The 24,385-nt window shown below is 57.0% G+C and overlaps 1 protein-coding gene across 5 annotated transcripts in view; it reads right to left on the bottom strand.

The window, feature by feature from the left end:
- NTNG2 (netrin G2) overlaps positions 1 to 4,259 on the bottom strand; it is a 65,755-nt gene extending 61,496 nt beyond the window's left edge. For 3 of the 5 annotated variants that reach the window (XM_082696124.1, XM_082696126.1, XM_082696127.1), the window contains exon 1: positions 3,613 to 4,238. The gene's annotated coding sequence lies outside the window, so the exon portion shown is untranslated. Of the gene's footprint in view, positions 1 to 2,870; positions 2,967 to 3,612 lie in introns of those variants that run through there. The other 2 variants (XM_082696128.1, XM_082696125.1) reach the window with 2 other exon arrangements.
- Positions 4,260 to 24,385: the final 20,126 nt, after the last annotated feature.

Here is a 24,385-nt window from a genome sequence, read left to right as displayed (position 1 = left end):
TTTGCAGGCTCGGCACATTATTTAGAAGGGGATTCGCTTTTCCCCCCTCTTTTCTCGGGTTATTAGGGCAGCAGAAGCACCCTTGCCTGGGGTCACCGACTTCCTAAAACATGCTCAGGGGTCAGGATTGAGTGGTGGCTCTCGATACTGTGACTGACAAGTCAGAATGTCAAAGCTGTCACCCTGAGTACCAACAAGCCTGTACAGACAGGTACAGATCCAAGTGTGGGCCAGCAAGTAAGAACCAGGTGCTGAGAAGTCTCTCCCCAAATTCTACAATGGTCCATTGGATTTTCAACGCTAAGAAACTAGGGACGGTGAAGACTACCGCAGAAGTGACGATGGTTTGTCATGTTAGAGTTTCTGATCAAGGCCAAAATTCTGCAATCATCTTTGGAGGGTGTGTCTATGAATGAGTCACTATTATGATTATTGCTTTACTATTTTAAGCTACTGATAATTATTTAAGAGCCCAAATAGCTATAACGAAGATAAATGTTACATTGCAGAAAACATGACTCCGGTATCGTGGTGTGTACATCACCAGGAGAATTTGAGTCCGACCAGTGTGGGATCCTGGCCAAAAATACAAGCCAGTAGGGCAAAGGTTATTCGATGAGTCACACCAGACAGCCCCATTATTAATTATTCTGGTTATCAGACCTACGATGACTGTCTCTTCATCCCCATGCTGCTTGGGCTTTGGTGCTAACTAACCTCAGCGATTTTCACCTGCCACCCCCTCGGGTCACCCCCTCCAGGGAAGCCTCCCTAAAGAGTTAATCCCTTTGCCATGAAACCCCATTCTTCGCCCAGACACAGACACTCGGCTGCCAAAAATGACAAACCAGGGGGGCGGACTTTGTCCAGAGGGGGCTGGCGGCTCCCCTGGGCTCCTACAGTAGACCCCAGTCAGTCCCGGGGAGTCATAAATCAGCATTAAGGCCGCCCCTGCCCCTCTCCCTCGCTGAAGGGATCCAGATGGAGATGAATGAGAAGCCTAGTGGGGACCACATTTCCAGGGCTCACCTCTGGCTGTTTAAAGAGAAACCTGTCTTAGAACCTGCCTGGCCTTGAATGCGCTCCTTGCTAGAAAACTCTCAGAAAGAACCCGCCTGGCGACTATTTTTACAACCTGAGAAAATGTCGTAAAAATAAAATAGCGCGGCCGGCAAAGGTTTGGATGCTTCTCCCCAAGCTTCGAGCTGCCCAGAAAACAGCACGTCCCTAATTAATTCTTCCAGCCCAGGACTCCCAACTGTTCACGGACAGGTAGAGAGCTCCTGACGGGGGAGGCGACGCCAGGGCGCTGGCTGCGGGCTTCCTTCCTCTGCAGGACGGGCCGCTGCCCAGGGTTTTGACTGCGCCTGGGGCAGCCTCCCCCGGCGGCGGGGAGGCAGCGAGGCCGGGAGGCCGGGAGGCCACGGAGAGCCAAGTGCGGAGCAACTAGAAAATCTAGGAAACGCTTTGCAGTTCTCTCGGTTTAAATGCGGGCGCATTCCCTGGAAAATGGGGTGGTGGTTGGGGCGGGGGTGGGGTGGGGGAAGCCAAGGACAACCCAATCTGCTGGGGGCGGGGTAGCAAATGTGCTTACAACTCGTCAATCAGCGGGGCGTTGCTGGTAGTACAGCGAGATTAGTGAGCTCAACAAGCGAATCTTACAGAGGCTTTTGCCAAAAAAGCAAAAAAAAAAAAAAAAAAAAAAAACCCCACAAAAAACAAAAACCCCAAAAACCCAGTAACAACAACAAAACAAAAACCAAGGAGGGAGGAGAGAAGCAAGAGGCCCCGGAATAAGGAGGCGGCGCGCGGGGAGTGAGAAGCCAGCCGGGAAATTTCAGAGTAAGAGGTTGGATCCCGGTGGATCGTTTTCTCCTTGGAAAATAAATCTTCACCTGATATTATTAAGAAACTGCAGCTCCCAGGAACAAATAGAATCAATGCGCTTTATTTCTTTTAAGAGTCCTCAGGAACCGAGGGGGGCTGATAGCCAGGGTATTAAAACCCGAAAATTAGATTTTACCAGGATTTCTGAACTCTGATTTCTCTGTCTTATTGAATTAGCGCCTCTCGGAGCTGGCTGGGCTCAGAGCGGGCTCCTCCCGGAGTTGCCCGCTGCGCCCTCGCCTCGTGGGAAACTTGGCGCTGTGGGCGCGGGCCCCCCGGAGGGCACTGGGAGAGGGGTCCGGGGGGTGGGCTGCCCACCCTGAGGTTCCCTCTCCCTTCCCATGGGGGCAGCGGGGCGGAATGAATTCTGCCATCAAGGGGGTGGTGCCCGAGGTCTAGGAAGGAGAGGGGAGCCCGCTGCCGCCGGGTCACCTTCCCGCCCTCCACCCCGGACCAGGTCCTCCGGGGTGCTCCGGGCACCGCTGGCTTAGCTAGCATCCTGCCACCCGCGGTCCGGGTGTCCCCCAGCCCTAGAACAGGTGCCCTCTCGGCTCCTGGCGCCCCCCCGCACTGCCTCTTGGTGGCCGGGGAGCCCCGGAAAGTTGAGGGCTGGGGGGTGGGGCGCGAAAAAGAGGCCTGGGCTGGGCGGGGGTCGGGGGTCGGTCTTGGCAGGGCGAGGGGTCGGGGTGGAGTCCGAGCGACGGGTAGGCTGCACCGGGGTATGCATCGCACAGGGGCGTGCCCCCCAGTCCCGCAGCTGCGTTTTGTCTTTCCCAAGTTGAGTGCAAGCCCCGGCAGCAATTAATAAGCAGGACTTTAATAAAAGCCCCGCCGGCACCGAGGGTGCCCCCTCGGTTGGCACCGCCTCCCTCAATTAGAAGACACCGAGCGAAGCGCCCGGGAATTAGCTACCTCCTTTTACCCCGCGCGGCTTCCAGCAGCGCCCCTGCCTCCGCCGCCCCCCGCCCGGGCGGGCGACTTACTCCGAGCGGGCGGACCCCGCGAGCCCACGGTCCTCTTCCCGCCTTCCCGCTGCCTCTGCTCCCCCAGGCTGCGCGCAGCCCAGTTCCCGGCTCCACTCCACGCGTCCCCAAGCCGGTCCCTGCTCGTCCCCCTCCCCCATGAGCCCACCCCTCCACGGCGCGGAAAGAAGTTTCCAGCCTGGCTGGCCCAGAGTTTCTCTGCGCAACTCGCACAGACCCAGTTTTCGGGGAGATGGGCAGGGGCTGCGGGGAAGCGGGGCTGGCGGGTGGCGGTCGAGGGTGGCGATTCAGTTGGGGCGGAGGAGGAGCGCGAGAGAAGGGTTAATTTCCTTTTCACAAACACATGCACGCATTCTTGCAACATCTATCCCCACCACACACGCGCGCGCGCGCGGACACACACACACACACACACACACACTCGCGCGCGCGCGCGCTCACACACACACGATGGAAAAAGACCCTGGTAGGAAAACGCCAGCCGGAAAGACAAGCTTTTCCTTTAAGATGCTGCCACAAATGCACACTCACACACCCCTCTCGGGCGACTCCAGTCCTCCGCTAGTAACAGCAGCCACCAAATAACTTTTGCATCCGAGCCTCTGCGGGGCCGCTTTAAGTGGCTCCCGGGCCCCCGGGGAGCTTGCACGGTCACCGAAGCCCTTTAAAAATGAAACCAGGCTGGCCAAGCTGCAGCCGCTCTCCCCGCCGCGCGCCCGCCGGCCCTCCCCGCCCGCCTTACCCCGGCTCGGAGCAGCTTCCCGGAGCGCAGACCCGGGAGGCCGAGGACCGCCGCCCGCGGGCGCTCCGCCTGCCCTGGCCGGCGCTGGGTGGGGGCGCGGGCCGGAGGGCGGCGAGCCGCTGCTCCTCGGCGCGCCGCTCCCGCTCGCCGCTGTGGCCGCCGCCGCCGCGGCCGTCAGATCGGGGCTGGGGAGCCCTCCGGCCGCCGGGGGGGCCGCCCGCAGCCGTCCCGGAGACGCGGGCCGGGGGAGGGGGCCGCCCGCGCCGCCCGCATCGCCCGCCCCGGGCCGAGCGGGAGGTCGCCTCTAACAAGTGCAAACTTTTTGGGCCCCCTGGGCGGCTCGGAGAGGACCGGCGCGCGGGCACCGGGCAGCCCCCGGCCCGGGTGGGCTTCGCGGCGGCTCGTCGGGGCGCCGGGGCATCCCCCCCGGCGCGGCGCGGGCCAGATGGCGGGGCGCTTCACCGCCCCCCTGCACTCCGCTCCAAGTTAATGCCGGGGCTAAATCCTCTTGCCATCTCTCACGATCACCATCGGGGCTTTTATCTCTCGGTCTGATCCGGGCTGCGTAACTTCCTCTGTGTGGCTTTAACACACCATCCCACCACGGAGCAACGGTCTTCTTAAAGGTGCAGGAAGGAAATACTGCGAGACTCGGGGGACGCGCCACGGCCCGGGGAGGGGCGCCGCCAGCAGGGGCGTCCCGGCGGGCCCGCGGCCAGGGTGGCCCCAGCAGGCGGCCGCGGGAGCGAGCCTGCTCTGGGGGGTCGCTGCCTAAACATCTCCTCCCGGCTCGGGGGCCGGCGGGTCCCTGCGCGCAGGGCGCATCCTCAGCCGGCCCGGGTCAGGCGCCGCGGGGCTGCAGCTTCCTTTTCCAAAACCCTGGGGCCTGACGGGGTGCCAGCGCCCAGGGGTGTGGGGGCTGCCCCATCGGCACCAGGGAGGGGGCCAAGTGAGTCAGTCCACCCACCCCCAACAGCCAAGGGCTCAAGCCTGCCGCTCTGACTCCCTCTGTGAAGTGCTGCCACCCAGAAGGCCCCAAGCAGCGGGTAAAAGGGTGGGTGGGTGGATTTGGGGAGATGGGGAGGGGGAGCGATCTGAGCGCACAACCAGAGCCTGAATACCAGCTGACACATCGCCGCCTCCACCCTGATGGGCCCTGCTTTTGATGAAGCCAAGCCAGCTCGGAGGGAGCGCAGAGTAGGGGGGCAGGAGGGGCCTCACTCCTGGTGAGAGGGCGGGAGGGGTGCGGGAGGACTCCTGCAGGGGGCCCGGGGAGAGGCCAAGGAGTTGGCAACCCTGGGCAGCCCCGGGCTCTTGAATCCCCCTGGAGGTTTCCTGCCAGTGCTGTCTTCCAGGGCTGTGCAGAGAGCTGCCTCCACCCTCCAGGGGGACATGTGGATTTCAGGTGCTCCCCGCGGCCTCCTCCTCCGGGGTGGGTTCCCACTGCAGTGCTCAGGCAGCCAGCCCTGCTGTTTGGATGCATCGAGAACAAAGCCCGAGGACAGGGAGGGAGAGGGACTGGTCCAAGGTCACAGAGGGTGCCAGGAACAGGAGCAAGAGAGAGCACCTTAGTGCCCCACCCCTCTGCCGCCTCTTACTTCCACCTTGACCCCTCCCTGCCATTGGCTCCCCCCTTAGCTTGGAGAGGGGCCGTACTGCTGAGAACCATTTCAGTCAGCTCTTGTCGCAAAGCAGGCAGACAATGCGGAATTAGAGACTGTCATCTGCTTTAATAATAATAACAGTAACAATAATTTAACATTTCTTGAACACCTGTTTTAGGCCAGGCTTCATGCAAACCAGGTTTTGTGTGTCCGCCACTGATTCTTCCCAACAGACCCCATGACTTAACTCCTATTAGCAAAGTCCCAAGTTAGACGGTAAGTAGCTTGCCCAAGGTCACACAGCCCAGGAAGACTCTGGCCTGTAGGCAGGGCTCTCTGGCTCCCAGGGGGTCCTCTGCCACTGCCTGGCTTCCCGGTTAACTTGGGGCCCAGCACAGATTGGGGCCTCAGTTTACCCATTTGTGAGATGTGAATCTTTCTTTTCCAAGGAGGGGTCAGAACAGCCTTTGAGTGCCTCCTCCTTTACGGGCTCTCGGAACCCTCTCGCTGGAGGGGGGCTCACTCCGCAAAGCTGCCTCGGAGAGCAGATAGGTGCCAGCCTGGTCACCTGCTCCCTGGCCCCAAAGCATCTAGTCAGAGGAGGCTCCTCAGAGTCGAACAGATCCCAGACCTTTGATTTGCAGGCACCAGGCCTGCAGGCAGCAGAGAAGGGCACAGTGTGGGGCTTCTGTGGAGGCAGGGTGAGTGATGACCCTGGTCGGTCCTCAGCCTGCTGTCGCCCCCAGGCAGGGTCATCAATTCCCTGGAAACGCCCTGCTCCTCCATCATCCCTGACACGGGATGCCAACAAGGGCCAACAAGACGAGGAGGCTGTGGTTCATCTAAATACAGTGCAGGGGCTGGGGCGTGTCCTCTTGTTACGCTTTAAGGGACCCACAGGCAAAGCTCTGGGCCACTGGAAACAACGCTTACAATACCTCTCCAGCCCTGCTCTCCCCTGTCCTCCCTGCCTCACCAAGAGGCTGATGCCAACAAACATCTTCAGGGACCCATCTGGAAACTATCTTCTGGTCTCCCCATCTCCAGGCCCTGGAAATGACGGGATGGTAGCAAGAGCACTGACCTGAGTCAGGATCCGGGGTTTTTCTCCGTTCAGCCCCTAACTACCGGCTGTCAGCTTACCGGCTGTCAGCCTCAGTTTCCCCATCTGCCTAAGGAGAGGTTTGCCTGGGAAGGTGGTCCCTTTGCGATGATTGTGACAGCAGCCGCAGGCAACATCCAGAAGACGTGGGTCCTGTCAAGTGCACTATAAAGATGGAAAACAAATAGGATTCTGGCCGTGTAGGGACCAGGTGGTCAAGAGACGTTCATTTTAAAACTTCATCAAGGTACCTTATGACAAATGACCTCTTCCTGGTGGTAATGAAAGGAAGCTGAGCACCAGGGGCAGGAAAGGGTTAATGAATCTCCCCTCCCCCCACCAAAATAAAATGAAATAAGATGGAAATCCTTGTTGCTGACGGCCCCCCTCCAGAGAAGCCCAACCACCCTCCCCGGTTGCGTGATTTTGGCTCTGAGATGCAGTTTTAATTTGAATTGTGTATGTCACATCTTAGTACGAAAAAGCTGCAGAACAATGCATTTAATTTTATTCCATCTATGTTTTTTTAAGGCTATATATAATATAAAGATACCAAAGTATGAACAGGAGACATGGGGGTGGGGAATGACATGCTTTATTACATACATAATCTCCCCGTGTGTTTGACTCCTGTTCAATGAGGACATCTGCATGGACGGAGGTAGACAAGTCATAGGAAATCATAAAGTCACATGCAAAAAGGATCTAGTAGCTTTGCAACGAGAGGTAGCAGATGAGGTCCAGGCCCTCTGGGATTTTTGAGAGAAGGCGAATCCTGCTGCAGACAGACAAAAAGACAGACAGATAAAAATGAGCTCACGTTACTGGTTCAAGACAAGGGGACGCTGAAGACCACCCCCACTGTGTGTTCACCCTTCATTTCCTTCCGTCCGGTCTCTGTTTTGCCAGACCAAGGTTTTGATTTGTCCCCCTGACCTTGAGCAGTTGTGATGCAGCTGTGAATAGTTAAGATCCAGGGAACTAGCCCAGGACCATCCAGGGGTTTCAAGCCATCGCTGGGCCCTTACGTCTACAGCCAAGGCAGCAGGAGAGAGACCAAGGCCCAAGCCCAGGGCCTTCCCCAAGGTGACAGCTCCAGGCAGCGGCAGAGCCTTCAAGAAGCACCCTGACTCCTCCCTGCCAGTTCTCCGCTCCAATCTCCAGACCATAGTCCCATTAATTATTATTACTGTATTAATCATACATGTGATTAATTCAGTAATGGTGATTCATAATTGATTGCATTTTATATGGCGCCTTTCATCCACACATCTCCCAAGATGTGCACTGCCTACAACAAGAGACACATAAAGCAGAACGTGTTCTTTGCTCGCCTGCATTTTGTTGGAAAAACTTCTCTTCGCAGAGGCAGGGGGCTAATGGTTTTCGGGCAGACTGGGCTTGCCAGCCTGGTGCCCATCTCCCTGGGTAGTGTAGCTCACGTCATGCTCTCCCAGCTGGGGGCTCCTGCTACACCCTGCCTTGCCTGGGGGTGGCCGTGCCCTGGGGGCCTTGCAGAACCCATTCTCCGGGCAGGTAATTCTTTTTTTTTTTTTTTTTTTTTTTTTTTTTAAGAATTTTATTTATTTATTTGACAGAGAGAGATCACAAGTAGGCAGAGAGGCAGGCAGAGAGAGAGGAAGGGAAGCAGGCCCCTGCTGAGCAGAGAGCCCTGTGGGGCTCGATGTGGGACTCGATCCCAGGACCCTGAGATCATGACCTGAGCCGAAGGCAGTGGCTTAACCCACTGAGCCACCCAGGCGCCCTGGGCAGGTAATTCTGCCTAGGACCCAAGTTGCAAGGCTGGGCAAGGCTGGCTTGAGCTCTGTGTGCCGCAGGGGGGCCCTGGAGAAGGGCTCTAGAGTTTGGCTCCCTGGGTATGAGTCCTACCTCTCCCGTGAATTAGCTGTGTGACCTTGAGTAAACTACTGCTCCTCCCTGCCTCAGTTTACCCAAACAAAGAATGGGATTGATACAAGTATCTTCCCACCGAAGGTTATTATAAAGCTGACGTGCAATGATACACAGGGAGGGCTTCATACCTGGCACATAGGAAGTGCTAGGTTAGTGGGAACAGTGACTGTGGGGGCCGGACACCCCGTTCCTGCGGCGGTCCCGTGACCGCACTGCTCTCTTCTCATCTCTGGGCCTCGGACTTCTCCACTGTAAGATGGGATCGCCAACCAGCTTTGAGGGTTAATTCCGGGTCTTAAATGAGCACACGCTCTAGTAAAGGTTGGGGTTCGAGTTTTCCGAGACAAGCAACCCTGGGCTCACACTCCTGCTCACCATTTCCTAGTTGTGTGACCTTGGGTCTTGGGCTCACCTTGCCAAGTCTCGGTTGTCTGCTCTGGAAAATGGGCATAATGATGGTATCCAATGCCTTGGCTTGGTGGAAGGATTTAATGAGCTAATGCTTGAGACCTGTTTGGCTTCTAGAAAGTGCTTAACACAAGGTGGCTCTGGTATTCCACACCAGGAATGGTGCTCAGCATGTTACGGATGTTCTCACATTTCTGCTTTCCTACCACCCTGTGAAAATGCTCTGATCCTCTCCATTGTTCAGATGAGAATGCCGAGGTGGAGGAGCCTGTCCTGGGTGATTGGGTTAGGGCCGCGTCAGGATTTGAACTCATGTCTCCTGGCTGGGCTCTCTGGTGTTTGGTCTCTCCCACAACCCCAAGCCTTGCTCGGATCCCGGGATCTGCATGAGAAAGTCCCATCCCTGGGCCCCAGGCAGCACGGCAGGATGTGCTGGTGTACCACAGCCCAGGAGGAAGAGCATGGTTCCTCCAGGCACAGCGGCTTGGCTCCTTTGGGAACTGGTGGGGGGAGGTTGTTGCGAAGAGGACGCCCCCCCTCCAGTTCCTGGGGAGGCCAGTGGACAGCCCGAGTTTCAGCCCAGTCGGAGTCTCTAGCCTACTGCTGTTCACCCCTGTGGATTCCGGAGTCTCGGGGGGAATCCTTCAGGTCCGCGAGATGGAGGGAAGCAAGGACCACTGGCCTCCCCCTTTCAGTGGGGGCGGGTAACCGCCCTGGCCCTGCCAGCTTCCATCTGTGGAGACGTCTCCCTGCAGGAGACCGTGGGGTACCCGTGGAGGGCCTACTGTGTGCTGGCACCCCACCAGGCCTGGGGATGCGAGTGATCACAAGTCCTCTGGGTCCCGCCTTCAGATTATTCATGTCCCAGGCGCCGAGGTGCCCGTGCACCTCATAAAGGTTTGCTAAGCACCTACCGTGTGCCAGACACAGTCAGGTCAAGCTAAGGGGGGGCGGCTGAGTCTGGGGAAATATGAATGTGTGTGTGTGTGTGTGTGTGCGTGTGTGCATGCACACACGTGTGTGTAAGGCCCAATGTAAGTGTGCCCGCTGCCGAGTTGCCAGAAAGCACTAGACAAATCCAAGGGAACTGCAGAGGCAAGGCCTCACTCTCAGGACGGGAGGGAGGAAGCGACCAGAACCAGAACCAGAACCAGAACCAGGCTCTGTGGGAACCCAGACCTTGACTTCCGCCCTCCCAGCCTCAGTTTTGTCATCGGCCAAGTGGGGAGGCTCAGCACCTACTCCCTGCGGTGGTCGTGGGAGCGGGGGGTTCTCGGAGAGGGGCCTAGGAATCCCCAGCTCTGGTTGTTATAAATGCTCAGTAAATGTTGGCTCTGGCGAGTGTCCCCGGAGCATCTCTGCGAGGGCAAGTCCAGGACCCCGTGGGAGCCGGGGGACCAGCAGAGGGGACTCCTCCGCTCCAGTCTGGGAACTATGTGGGAAACCAGCCCCAGCGTTCCTCCAGGCCCAGGCAGCTCCTCTAGCAAAAGGAGTTCGAAATCCGCACAGTTCGAAATCTGCTCTCAGAAGGCTGAACGGCCACCCCCATCCCCACCCGGTCCTCTCCCCGTGGGATGTTCCTCCCAGCTGTCAGTGTGGGGGGCAGGAGAGCCGGGGGCGCTGAGGAAGGAGCCACGCCCACTCTCACAGGTGCCATCCCACACCTGGGTCCTCCCCGTGCTAACCGGGTGTGCAGGCAGCTGGCGGGGCTGCCTGGCGTGAGGGGTGTTTGGAGGTGGGGGTCCACACCAGCCAGGAGACGGAAGCCGAGTCGGAGCAGCAATCCGGCAATCCGAGGGAAAAGGCCGTGTCAGCCAGAGGAAGCTGCTTGTTGCTCCCACCCTGGCCTCCTCGCCTGGAGGAAAACATTTTTCTTTCTTGCCGACCAGGTGATCCAGGCCTCCAGACAGCTGGCCGGTGTGGTTTTCCTCTCCGGTATGTGCCGATCACAAAATAATTCACCCAATTATAGTAATACCTGCTGCACCGCGCTGGCCGGCTCCTTCCGGCTCCCCTGTGAGCGCAGGGACCCTGGAGGGGCTCATGTCCCCCACCAAGCAGACAGGCTGCGTCCTGGGCAGACCGACCTCTGCCTGGGGACCAGCCAGGAACAAGAGTCCCTGCGACACAAGGAGGCTGGAAGTTCCAAAAGAGCTCTCGGGGCGAGAAAGAAACCCGCAGAAAGCCTTTCCCTCCAGCTCGGTCCTTGCTGGGCATTCACACGCACGTGCGTCACGTTGCCTGTAACAATTTCCTCGTCAGGCTGTCGTCTGGGGGCCGCCGGGCGTACAAACTTCTCTGCCATGAAAACACTGAATTCTAGGACCCCGGCTCCGGGGTCGAAGGGCCCTCGGCTGTGCCTCTGGGAACTTCCGGCTCTCCCTGTCACTCCTGGCCACGCTCTTCTGCCCGGAGTGGGGCCTGCGGATGAGGGCCCCCGAGAAGCTGCAGGCACCATCACGCGTGAAGCGTGACTCTTGATCCCAGAAACCTGCTTCGATTTCTCTCCTAACAGCAGTTGGTCTAATGGACAGGGACAGTTCGCAGCTGACGCCCTGCCCTCGCTCGGTGGACTGCTGTCTGTCGCCCGCGACCTCCAGACTGTCCACACTTAACCCACCCAGCCCCCGCTCCCAGGACGGCTCCTCCCACTCCGAGAGGTCCTGATGACCCTTTGTCTTCTCTGGGGTCTTCCTGGCGCTTCTGCCTTCTGGTCCCCTCCCTGCTCCCCCTTCTCACTAACAGATGTGTCCAGGGCTGGGGACGACAAGTCAGCTGGTCACGTGACCGCATGCTTTGCGTTTTGTGTCATCTGCCAGGCAGAAGGGCACGGCTTCTGACGTCCCACCCAGCGGAGGACTCCCAGAAATGTTTGTTATCATTACTATTTTTTAATCTGGAAAAACACAAGCTCCAGATCAATGTCCTCCTTGTCTGGCCTCGGCTGATTCCCGAATCCAGATGTGGCCGCATTGCGCACGGATCCCTCTGCCTCTGACCTGCTCGCTTCACTGCTCCGGACATGGCTGTGGGGCCTCCGCTCGCCGAACAAGGGGCGATGCCCCCCTCCCCCGCCAGGCACAGCCTTCAGACCCAGAGGGAGGGTCTCTGGCCACATCTGCACTTGGCGTGGCATTTCCGAGCAGAGCGGCAGACCCCGACAGCCGGGCACAGCATCCCCGCACTGCGGCTTATTCCCCTGGACACCTGACTGCCCCCCATTTTCCATCCGTACAGCGGGGTCCACAGCAGTGCTCGCCTCTGAGGCTCCTGATGAGGATCCCATAATGAAGCCATTAACTGGTGCTGTGGGGTGTGCTCGGAGGGCTGCAAGGGGCCCCCCTTGGGATGAGGCTGGTGGGCCAGGTTGGCCCTTGATCCCACACAGCCTCCAGCGACAGGATGTGCTCAGCTCCTGTACCTCAAAGGGGAAATAGCAGCTGTGCTTTGAAGTCCCAAACTACTGCATGGTCCAGGATAGTAGGGAATCACTCAAGTCCTCCACTGTGCAGAGGACCTGTCGTCACCCCCCCACCCCCAGAGGTCGGCTCAAATCACCATCCCCTGCAGGGCTGGGAGCGCGACCTTCTCTCTTCCAAACCCCGCCTCTCTGGGATTTCCCGAACACCTGAGCTCCCCCGTTGGCCCGTATGTGCGGCCAGGGCGACTCTGGACAGCAGAGTTCTGGAGAGACTGCTGGGGCTGAAAGAAATCTCTATCAACTGCTAATAGACCATGTGTCCAACCTCAGGGGGAGGTTCTCTTTCTTTGCCTCTGCCTTACATATGGGGAAACTGAGGCTCAGAGAGTGACACAGCTCAGACTCAACCTCAGACCCGCCTGACCCCACAGCCCATGCTGTTGACTGCCCCGCCCCCATACCGCGCTGGCTCAGAGCTTCTCACCCCAAATCTGTCCCCTGCGAGCTTTGGGACACTGCCTGAGTCTCACACTCCCTTGCTGGGCCTCAGGACCCTCACGGTTGCAAGTGAGGGGGTCCTCCCAGCACAAGCATTTTCTGACGAACTACTGGTCTGGCAGGTTCTGTACCAAGGCCACAGTCTGAGATCACCCAGTACAAATGGTCAGATTGGTCAGCACCTGGGGCCTCCGGGTCGTGAACTGTTCTAATGATCACTGCTGGCCAAAACCCCTCCCTGCTCTCTGAGCCCAGACGCCAGCTGTGCAGTTCTCTGCTATCTCACAGGGTCCCTTGTGGATGTCTTCAGGAAGACCCCACTCCCAGGCACCCCTCAGGGTCCAGTTCACCAGATGACCCTTAGGGCTGTGTTAAGCAGGACCCCAGCTTATCAGGACACAGTGCTGCGATCGAGGGGTCTGGCTCTCTGGGGATGGATCTGGGGACACGTGCTCGACCTTACATCGTTCTCCGTGATCGGGAGGGAGTGGATGAGTCTCTGTCCGCCCCTTGGACAGCACAGAATTGTACAAGACACAAATAGGCGCTTGGGAAATGCTGCTCGTGGAGGAGGACGTGCAGCCTGGTCTCAGTCCCCTGCACGGACCGAGGACGTCCTGTGCATGCTTACGCGGACGATTAGCGGGGAGGGGAATGAGCAGTGATAGTTCGGGGACATTTGAGGGTCAGTTAATTTCTCCATCCATCCACCCACCCACTTCACAGCTGTTTTTTGCGTTCCTTCTGTATGCTGAGCTCCGTGCCGGCCGGTGGAGATCCAGACCAGCTCTAGGATGTTCCCGGCCGGTGTGGGGAGACAGACAGGTGACTATGGGCGGTGTGTGAGCTGCTGTTGGTAGCAGGGGGTGGATACGGCCCTGCTGTTCGCCTCCCCAGCTGAGCCGCCCTCCAAGGACCAGCCGGGCTTATTAATATCCTGCTGAGTCAGGGGGCCCTTGAGCTTCCGAATCACAAGGTGTTAGATACTCACGGCTCCTGACTGCCTCTCCCTCCTTCTTCCCTTCCACCTGCCCTTCCTTATGAAGCCTCCACCTGCCGCAGGCTGTCCAGGGGCTGCAGGTGCTGCTGGAAAGAGTGCCGGGGAGAGAAGACCTTGGGAGAGTCCGTGGGTGAGAACAGGCGCAGATCCCCGTTCTGCCACTCATTAGGCCCCCGTGAAAAAGTCACGTCTCTGAGTCCCCTCCTCTACAAAAAGGAGATAAGGGCTGCAACCCCACAGAGTTAGAGGGGCTGCTGATGCCTTAGGCCGGCCCCTAGGAGTCGTTCGAAAGTGATGGCAGTTCCTCCAAGTGCCCACGGGGGCCTCTCTGTGTGCCTTGTCTGGGGGTGGGACAGAGAACCAGACCCACATAGTTCTATGGTCATAAAACTCAGATGGGTCAGGAGACAGCTATGGGGCCTCTGATGGGGACCCCAGGGCCTGGCAGCTCCCAGCAGAGCCCAGGCTTTCGCTCGCATGGAGGCTCCCACGCGGTATGCGATTTCCTGGTTCCTGATGTCCCTTCCCCACACCCCTGCTGGAGCGTGATTTCCACCGCGACAGCTGTGCCCATCTGGCCGACGGGGACCTCCCAGTGTCTAAACCACGGTAGGTGCCCGGTCAGTGTTCGCTGCCTGCAAAAATGGACAGGCAGCGGGGAATAGGAGGGTGTGATGCTGTTGATTCTAAATCATTCGCGTGTGCACAGGTAAAGCTGAGTAATTAGTGGGTTAATGGGCTCGGCATCGCTGCTAATTGGAATATTAAAATCAAATTTCCTTTCTGCTCCTGCTAGCGCCCTGCTCATTTCCTCTCTCCCCTCTCGCTTCCTCTCCCCCAAATAGAACCGTCTCCACTGTCGGCGTTGACTTGGACGACACACTCTGATAAAAAGCGTGGAGGCCTACGTGTGCCTCACTCGGCGTCCCACGCATCCCGGGGCCCGTCTGAGCACTCCCACCCTGTCTGCAACTCCCACACTGGGTCCGGGGGCACCAGGAACTCCCGCCACGGGCGAGACGGACCACGGCCACGCGGGGTCCACCTCGGCCGCCCGCCACACGGCCCTGGTCTTGCCATCCCGTTTCCAGGTTTCCCTTGTGATTGCACGAGCACAAAAGGCGCTTCTGATGCTCTGACCGGGGAGCGTCTAATCATGGGGTGTGTGTGACCTGCGGCTCCATGAACGCCCAAGAAGAATGTTCTTCCGTCTGACCTCAGCGAGTTTTTGAGTTGGGGGGGGGTGGAAAGCAGCTTAGTTTAAAAGTGCATCCAAGGAGGGGCGCCTGGGTGGCTCAGTGGGTTAAGCCTCTGCCTTCGGCTCAGGTCATGATCTCAGGGTCCTGGGATTGAGTCCCTCATCGGGCTCTCTGCTCTGTGGAGAGCCTGCTTTCCCCTCTCTCTCTCTGTCTGCCTGTCTGCCGACTTGTGATCTCTGTCTGTCCAATAAATAAAATAAAAAATCTTTAAAAAAAGGAAAAGTGCGTCCAGGGAATAAATGGCTGACCCACGTGGGGTCCCCCCCAGCAGACAGCTTAGTTCTTGTCTCCTCTCTTTGATTCTATGTCTCCAGGCCCCTGCCTCCCCGCTTCTGTTCCATACCTGGCCACACTCGGCTCTCAGCCTGGAAAATAAGGCTCGAGATCGATACGTCGGTGCCCGCCCAGGTTACCTGCGTGATCCCTTCACGATCCCACCCCTGCCCCCTCCTGCCCCAGTCAGTGGGGGGGGGGGGTGGTCCCAAACATGCCTGGGATGTCCCCTGCCCAGATCTGCCTGCCACTGGTAACAAAGAAGCAGGCACTTAAGTGGACTCGAGCAGATCCGAAGCTCTCTGGCTGGGTCCCTCTGCCTCCGTGGGTCTCAGGAAGCTCTGCTCGGCTTCAAAGGCTGTGGCACCCACACTCTCTTCCCGGAGAAGCCGACCCTGGCCTTCGTCCTGGAAGAACAAACCCCAGCCCTCGCCCTGAGGCTCCCGGGCGACTCTCGTGGGGAGAAGACACAGTGTGACGATGAAACTCGTGACTGCCGACGCTTGGGGTCCCAGGCACGCCTTCAGGACGTCTACGACTTTGGACACGTCAGCTGAACCTCAGCCTCCCCCACGGCGGGACGGGCATAAGGGTCTCCCACGGGATGGCTCTGGAGATGGGAAGAGATCACGCACGAGCGTGACTGTGTGACTTCCGAGCCGAGGGTAACGCGTCGTAAGCGCTCGCAGGCACTGGCCGTGAGGACGTGATCACGGTCTGACTTACGCTGCCGCGAGTGCACATATGGCTCCCTCCTCTTCTGGGCTGCGAAGAACTTGACGTCAGGGACCACTCATGTCTCATTTTAGTCTTTCCTTCCCTCCCGTGCCTTCCTGCCCTCACACCCCCACTCCCTTGGGAGGAAGGAAGGAGGAAGTGGTACTAGAACAAAAAGACAATTGCCAAGTCCCAGCCACGCAGCTGGTTTGTGTGGGGTCGTGCGCCCTCCAACCATCACCTCTACCCCCCGGAACTGTACTGTAGCCCCCTTGCATGCCAACGAGGAAACTAGGCTCAGAGTGGTGAAGTCACTGGCCTGAGATCACCCAGCTGGTGGGAAGCAGCCTGCTGGGTCCCAAAGGGGTGCTCACGGCCACCACGGACAGTGGCTGCAGAGGGCGCTCCCATGTGTACGCACGCGCCCAGCCAAGCAGGCTTGAGGACTCCCAGCGGGCGTTTCTTGTCCGAGACTCTCAAACCAGGTTGAACAGGAGCGGAGAGCGACAGAGAAGCAGATCGGGGACCACCGTCCTATGGGAAGCGGGACTCGACGTGGGCCGCGGTGGACCAGCCCTGCTCCCTTCTCCCCACCGATGCTCGTTTCACGCGTGGTGGGAAAAAGAACCGTTTCATTCCCTTCTCCCGACCCAGCCCCAGAAGGGGTAGCTTGTAAACATATGGAGAGTGGGGAAGAGAGAGTCTGAGCCTTGACTCAAACGTCATTCGTGTGCCAGTTTTCCAAGCAGACGAAAATGAAAGCCGGTGGCAAAGCACACGGAGGGAAGTGAAACTTGGAGAAACGGAACCAACCGAGCGGCTTCTCCTCCCGGTGACTCCTGCTCCCGGGCGTAAGGCTGCATTCCCTGGCAACAATATTCACACTTTACTGAAATGAAAGCTCCTACCAGCTAGACCCGTCATTAAAAAGGAGCCCCAGGATCGGCACATTCTGCGTGAGTGCGGAGGGCCTGCGGCTGCCGTCCAGTTGGCTGGACGGGCCTCCGGAGGCGCGGGGTCCCCTGAGGCAGAGTTGCGAGAAGCCTCACTCCGCCAGACCCCGGAAACTCTGTGGCCACTCCACCCAGAGTCTGTGACTGCCACTGGACCAGGGTGCCTGAGGACACCGGGGGACCCCGAGACCTAAAAGTGGGTCCTACTGAGCCCGGGGGCCTGGAGACGGAGAGGAGTTGGGGAGAAAAAGCCATTTAAAGAACTGCGTTGGCTAATACCCAACTATCAGACCTGGAATGGGCCAATTCTCCTCTCTGTACTCAGTTTTCACATCTGTCAGATGGGTGTAACAGCACACCCCACCGAGGGCTGCACGCTGATCCAGTGAAGAGATTCATGCCGGCGCATAGCAGTTAGCACGCAGCACTTAGCAGTTAGCACGCAGCACTTAGCAGTTAGCACGCAGCACGCACTTAGCACTCAGCACTTAGCACGCAGCACTTAGCAGTTAGCACGCAGCACGCAGCGCACAGTACGCAGTCCACGTGTCCCAGCTTTCTGGTCAGTTCTTCTAGAGAACCACAGCTAACTTCTCAGGAACGTACCTGTTGTATTAAGGGAGCTATTATTTGACCATCTGATGCTCCGTGAACACTTTTCCTACAGGCCCAGTGCTAAATATAGCAGCAAGCTGTGTGTGTGAGTACATGGTGTGTGTTTGTGCGTGTGTGAGAGAGTGTGCGTGTGGCAGTCCCAGTGCAGATGAAGGGAAGGAAGCTTTGGGGCCAGAGCAATGGGGTTTGAGTCGGGCTTCCTCATTTACCCAGTGTCCCGGGCGAGTCACTTCACCTCTGCTCCCTGCCTCCTCTCCTCTCCAGGGCGGCGATAAAGTCCCTCCGTCTTAGAGTCGTTGAGATTAAAATGACTGCTGTGCAGGAACCTGACATCGGCCAGCCTCGCGACAGGCAGAATGGCTGGGCCCGAATGCAAAGCCAGATCCCAGAGCAGAAAAAGGATGTCAGCGGAAAAAGGGGTGGAACCCTTGACCGGTTCTGTGCCAGCGCTAATTTCTGTGTTTTGACCACTGTGTCGTGGTTACTCAGGATGCTGACGCCGGGAGAAACTCGGTGAAGGGCCTGGAGCACCTCTCTGCACGATCTTTGCAACTTTTCTGTAAATCTAGAATTTTTCCAAAATTAAAAAAAAAACATATATGTCTGTAATTTTTAAGGGCTGAGCCACAGGTCTTAGGGGCCCTAAAGATGAGGCAGCACAACCCGACTCAGCGTGGGTTGTTGGATTGGATCCCACGCCAAGGAAAAGAAGGAAATCACCAGAAGGAACAGCGCTGCGGAAATTAGCAAAATGTGCACATGGGCCGTGTACCGGGGGGTCGAGTTCCATCGGTGGGAAAGTCCTGCCCTGATGACCATCCTGAAGCGGTGAACGGGAGCAGCCCTCAGAACGCAGGCAGGTGCGGCCGGGACCGGGGAAGAGACCGGAAGCGACCCCGTCATGGTTACCGGTTTGAGGATGGGCTGCGGGAAGTGTTCCGGACTAGACACCGGATGTGCTGAGCGCCACGAAATTGCTCACTTTGGAATGGTCCGTTTTAGGGGACACACAATTCACCTCTGTGCATTCAAAAATATATGGGAAAAAGAGAGAGAAAGCGTCTCTATTCTTAGGAGACACAAACTGCAAGTGATTGGTGGTGAAAGGCACAACGTCCACAGACTTACTCCTAAATGATTCAGCAAAACACCACCACCAAGGCCAGCACTAGGGGGTGGCGGGGGCGGGGGCGGGGTGGGGATACAGCGCACGTGGGGAGCAGCGGAGTCCAGGCGAAGGCTATCCTTTACTATTCTTGCAGATGTCTGAAATTTTTTCGGATTAAAAAGCAGAAAACAGAAAACAAGGACACTTAATTTAAAGCAAGCGCGTGCTGGCTGCGTCTCAGGGAGCTCTTTCAATAATGTGGTTACTGTCGCTGTGCGCCCACGCAATAGTAGACGTTCACCCTCATAGTTATGATTTATTTTCGCAGGTATGTTCTGAACCCTCCTCTGGGTGTGATTTGAGGGGAGGCGAGGGTGAGTCAGCAGCACCCCCCGCCCTGGGGCTCGGGGGCAGGGTGGGGGGAAGGTCTTGTTGGGACCGTAGTCAGGGGACAGCAGGTTTCCGCTGCCACACCCTGGTCCTGGCAGCGAGCCCGCACAGGCTGAACGCACAAGATGACCCAGGAGGTCCTGGACCCAAAAATTGTAGGTGCTGCAGAGTGGTCCAAGGAGCCCTGTCCGAGTGGTGGGGGTTCTGGGGGCTGTGTTACCTCACCCGTCCTTCGCGGCCACCAACAGGTGGACTAGAAGTCACTTGGGAGAGTTCAGTGGTGGCCAAGTCTCCAGGGGCTGCTGCCTGGGGCTAGGGGCTGGTCTGCGGGGTGGGGGGCTGCCCCAACCCCAAGGAAGCAAGCCCCGGGCTGGGGGTGGGGGCGGGAAGTGGGCGTGGGGGTCACATCCGTCACCGCAGCTCACCAGCGCTGGCTCCTGTAGAGCCCCATCAACACACGTCCTGCATTCATGATAGCAATCAGGTTAGGAGCGCATAATTAGATAATTCAATTGCTTTCCAGGGAGAGCTGCTGTTTAATTAAAGAGGACTTGAACTGAAGGCGGAACCAGGGAGCCGGGGAAGACCAGCTTGATCGGCTGGAGGGATTGAAGCAATCTGACAAGGTGAGGGGCGGCCGTGCCTGCAAACGCTGCCGTGGGCTGCTGGTGGCTGCCTTGGGCACGGAGGCGGAGGGAGCACCAGAGGGAGCACCAGCTAGCTTCCGTTTAAGGACTGGGAGCAGATCACGGGATAGCAAATCAGAGAAAGATCCTGTTAGCCTAGGTTTCGAATCAGTTTGCAGGGAAACAAGCACCGTAGCCTCTGGTCTGTTGGTTTCTAGGTCTGTGACCTTAAGAGCTTCCTTAACCTCTCTGAGCCTCAGTTCCCTGATCAAGGTCAGAAAGTGAGAAATGTGACTCTTGGGTAAAGTGAGGGAGTCTTTTTAACCTTTGATGCTTTGTAAACCCTTTTTATATTAGACAATCGCTAAAATGGCCTGCAGCTCTGTGGCGGTGGGGTGTGCACGCGGCGGGGGCAGAGCAGATTGTCTCTTCTTTGGGACACACTGATTAGGTGCTCACCCAGCTGGAGAGTGAGGCTTCGGTCATACTACGTGTCCGAGGGTTACGTGAGCTCGTGAACGGAAACGGTCAGAGCAGGCCCAAGGGCATGCCCAGTGCTCAATAAATGTCACTTGCATTAAAAAAAGATGGACTTATCTTGAACCCAGAGAAGAAAATTTCTGCTAAATTCCTGACATGAATAGATTTGTAAGGAAATACATGGTCAAGCAAAGCCACTCTTGGGACACCTGGGTGGCTCAGTCAGTTAAGCATCTGACTCTCGGTTTTGGCTCAGGTTGGGATCTCAGGGTCATGGGATCGAGCCCCGTGCTGGGCTCCACTCTCAGCGTGAAGTCTGCTGGGGATTCTCTCTCTCTCCCTCTTCCTCTGCCTCTCCTGCTCGTGCTTGCTCTCTCTCTCTCTCAAATAAATAAATCTTCTTTAAAAAAGGAAAGAAAGTCCCTCCTAAGCCAAGTAGAAATGTTCACATGTTCTCTGCCCCTCCCCCGATCAATCGCAGACAACTGAGAGTCACTTTCAGTGCTCTGGGGATATGATACTGTCATCATGATCACTGTTGAGGATTTTGAAAACGCATCTATGTGCTGGGCGCCAGGGAGCCCGGTGGGCAGGGTCCCGGCCCGTGAGAGTTTTTAGCTGGGTCCACGCCATCACCTTTGGTCTCGGAGGTAGGAGACCCTAAGCGGTAGACGGATGATAAAAATGCCGCAAGGGCAGGAAACAGACACATACGAGAGGAAGCGGCCCCGTCCTTTCGTCTCTGTCATCTCTGCTGCCATCGTATTAGGGAAAGCTGAGCCCTGCCCCCCAGGGTCCGATAGTGTCCTCCTCTTCCCAGAAACCACCATGGCTTTGAACGACAAAATAGAACGATGAAAAGGCACACAGTCCCTGCTTCCTGGCTGGAGTGGGTGCTTTCTGAGCTGCCCAGCACCTGCAGCTGGGGGTCAGGCAGACAAGGGTCACCGTCCCTGAGTCAGTGGGTGGCAGAAATGCTGGCCGTGTGCCCTCCAGAGAGGACAATTCTGGGAAGAGTCCCAGGTTTGGAGAGCTTGGGTGAGGGGTGGGACCCGACTGCAGGAAGTGAAGAAATAAGGAGTAAGTGCCTGTATGCGAAGTATTTTTAAGGGTCATTAATATTAATAGCATCATTCCAAACAGAATAATGAGCTGGACTCTAATTAATCATTTTTAATGGCAGCTTTGCTCCCATTTTCATACTGCATTTTTAATCAACAAGTCTCCCAAAGGGCCTTTCGCCACTGGGAATATTAAGTGGCAGTGGCTGCTCCTCTCCCCTGCCAGAGGGACCGCAGGCCAGCCTGTGGTCCGGCGACTGTTCCCAGGTCAGAATATCCATGAGGCTGCCACCAAGACCCGGCAGTTAAAGAGGTGACGGTCACGCATTCATTCAGCAAACATTTTGGAAGTCCCTGTCGTGCATTTAGTCCTCGGCTAGACTCTGAGGCTGCACTGTTAGCGACGACAATCTCAGCTACGGCCCCCCTCGGGGAAGACAGATGCGGGAAGAGAGAAGTGACAGGTTTGAGGGCACCTCTGAGTGTCGTCGATCAGTAGCAAGGTGCACCCCCATGTTCACAGCTGCGTGACTCACAGCCATCAAAATCGGAAGCAAACCAACTATCCGCCAACGGGCGATGGGTCAGTGAGATGCATTAGGTCTGTACAGTGGACTATTATCCGGGCTTGAAAAGGAATGGGCTGCCAACACCTGCTTCAAGGTGGATGAGTGTTGAAGTCGTTGTGCTGAGTGCCGAGAGTCCGGCACGAGAGGCCATGCGTTGTATGATTCCGTGATGTAAAGTGTGGTCCACGGGGACAGGACAGATGATGGCCGCCAGGGGCTGGGGCAAGTAGTGGGGAGGGTAGCCCAAGGGTACAGGGCTTTCCCTTGGGCTGATGTTTGGGGATGAGGGAGAAGTGGTGTTGACCAGCACTGAGAATGTGTTAAATGCCCCTGAATCGTTCACTTTAAAACAGCTAATTTGTTATGTGAATTTTGCCTGGAAAAAAAAAAGATAAAACAAGTGAGAGAAGAAACAGAACATGTGAGAAGCCAAGCCCGAGACAAAGCTGCATGTGGTCCGCCTCCTTACATGACCCCCAGCCAGGAGTCCTCGGTCACCTGCCCCCGCATTTCCAATCACGAGCCCCTTGCCAATTCCCCGCCCCCACCAAGAGAGAGCCCTCTCGACCCAGCACCGCGCCGACACTGGTCAGATTCTCAGATTTACAAGCACTTTTCTAGAAACTATGGTGATGACTGGCTGGCCATACCGTTATCCAGGATCCAAAGAATTAATGCACAGGAAAGTGCCTAAAACAGCATCTTGCACAGAAGCAATAGCACCAGCTAAAAAGAACCAGGTGTGTCCTTTGGCCCAGACATGAGGGCCAGACTTTCCCTGTGTCATTCCATTCCACGCACGGTCCCCAGCCCCATCAACCAGGCACTATTACTATGCCCAATTTACAGATAAGGAAACCAATGGCTCAAAAATGTTAAGTCATTTGCCCAAAATCACACAGCTAAGAAGGAGAGGACTGGGTCTGGAATTCAGGTCTACCTAGGTCCACAGTCTGTGTTCTTTTGCCATTATGCTCTGTTGCTTCCTAAATGATAAATTATTAAGAAAAATAAAACCACGGGGGGCCTGGGTGGCTCAGTGGGTTAAAACCTCTGCTTTTGGCTCAGGTCATGGTCCCAGAGTCTTAGGATCGAGCCCCTCATCGGGCTCTCTGCTCTGCGGGGAGCCTGGTTCCTCCTCTCTCTCTCTGCCTGCCTCTCTGCCTACTTGTGATCTCTGTCTGTCAAATAAATAAATAAAATCTTTTAAAAAAAGGAAAAGAAAAAGAAAACCATGATCTTTTGCAGACCTGGTTGCACTCTGCCCCCTTTGCCAAATCCTCAGGATGTTTTCTCTCTGTTTTGAAAGCCTGGACACTCATTTCTTTCATCCCCGTCACACCATCCCCTGGGGGATATTGTTGGTGGGAGCAAGGTCAGGGCTCCCTGTCTCCAGCCTACATCTTAGACACCCTGTCGCAGCATCCCTTACGTGGGTGCCTAAATCCAGCCCCGCACACACCTGTGTCCCCTTCCCAGACGTTGGGGGCATGCTGTCCGCTGTGGAAGGGGCTCTAGGCCCAGTACAAAGTTGGAGATGACCGTTGTCTTTACCACTTTATCAATGGCTGGAGCCGGAGCTATTGGAACATGTGAACTGAGGGGGGTTGACCCCGTACCTTGCATATCGGTTGGCCATCAGGAGTATTACGTGTACCCAGAAAAGGCATCTTCAGCCTCAATGAGGCAAATTCAGCCTCATTGGTGTGCCATGAGTTGGGCAGCTGCCCAGGAGCCGTCTCTTTGGAGAAGATGTCCCCTCCGGGGTGGTTCCAAAAAGTGCCACGCCACCTGCAGAGACCGGAGGCTGCTGCAAAGGGCTTGCGACCAACAGACGCAGAGCACAGAGGGTTGGACGTGCGGTCCCCAAAGGCCGCTGGGAAGGTTAACGGGGCTGAAACAGAGGCGGGCATCGCAATCGTATAAATAAAAGATGTGGCCCTATGCGAAAAAGATTGGACTCGTGTTACCGGCGACTTCCCTGGGTCCATCTCAGAACCAGCCGTTTTTAGTACTGCACTTTTTTGCAACTCATCGGAGGGTAATCGACGGGCTTCGGGCCTCACATTGATCTGAAACATAAATGCTAAAAGAGGAGGGTGAGGTGACGTTTTTATTGACTTGGTTGTAAAGGAAGTCAGAGAACCCAAGGCAGGCGGCCAGTGAAAGGCACCAAATTGTAGAGAGTTAGAATCCATAGCAACTCACGGCCCCAAACCACCATCATTCCCCCAAGCCGTGGTGGAATGTTTAGAAATACATTTTTGGGGAGTTTTTTGGTAACAGTGGGGAAGGCAGGTCCCATGCTGTGGCAAGGCCACCCCCACTCGAGGTCCCACACTCCCCGGGACCCAGGAGGGAAGGAAAGAGAGGCTCCGAGGACTTGACCCCAATAGGGCAGTAGCCAAATAGCCAGGAACCTCTAGGACAAAAAGCTCAGTTGCCAGCCATCTCCCGTGACAGGGGCTCAGGGCCCTGGCACTGCTCACCGCCCCGCCCCCCGCCCCCCAACAGCAACCTGGCTTGTCTGTGAGGAGCGTCTTCAGCGTGGAGGGCCAGGAAAGAGGCCCGAAGCAGCCGTGGGCCGGAGTGATGGGGGCTGGGGGAGGGGAGGCCAGCGGAGAGCACAAAAGAATCCCATTAAAGAACAAAGCTAATCAATATTTGCCGCAACCAGGAAGGTTTAAAAGCCTCTCCACAAAGCCTGCTCCCCCATCAGTGGGGGGGACAAGTGGCAGGAGAGCTGTTTGGACCCTTCTCTGGGAAGGAGCACTG

This window comes from Mustela nivalis, assembly GCF_964662115.1.
Source record: "Mustela nivalis genome assembly, chromosome: 13".
Classification (NCBI taxonomy): Eukaryota; Metazoa; Chordata; class Mammalia; order Carnivora; family Mustelidae; genus Mustela; species Mustela nivalis.
This window is presented reverse-complemented; position numbering and strand designations above follow the sequence as displayed.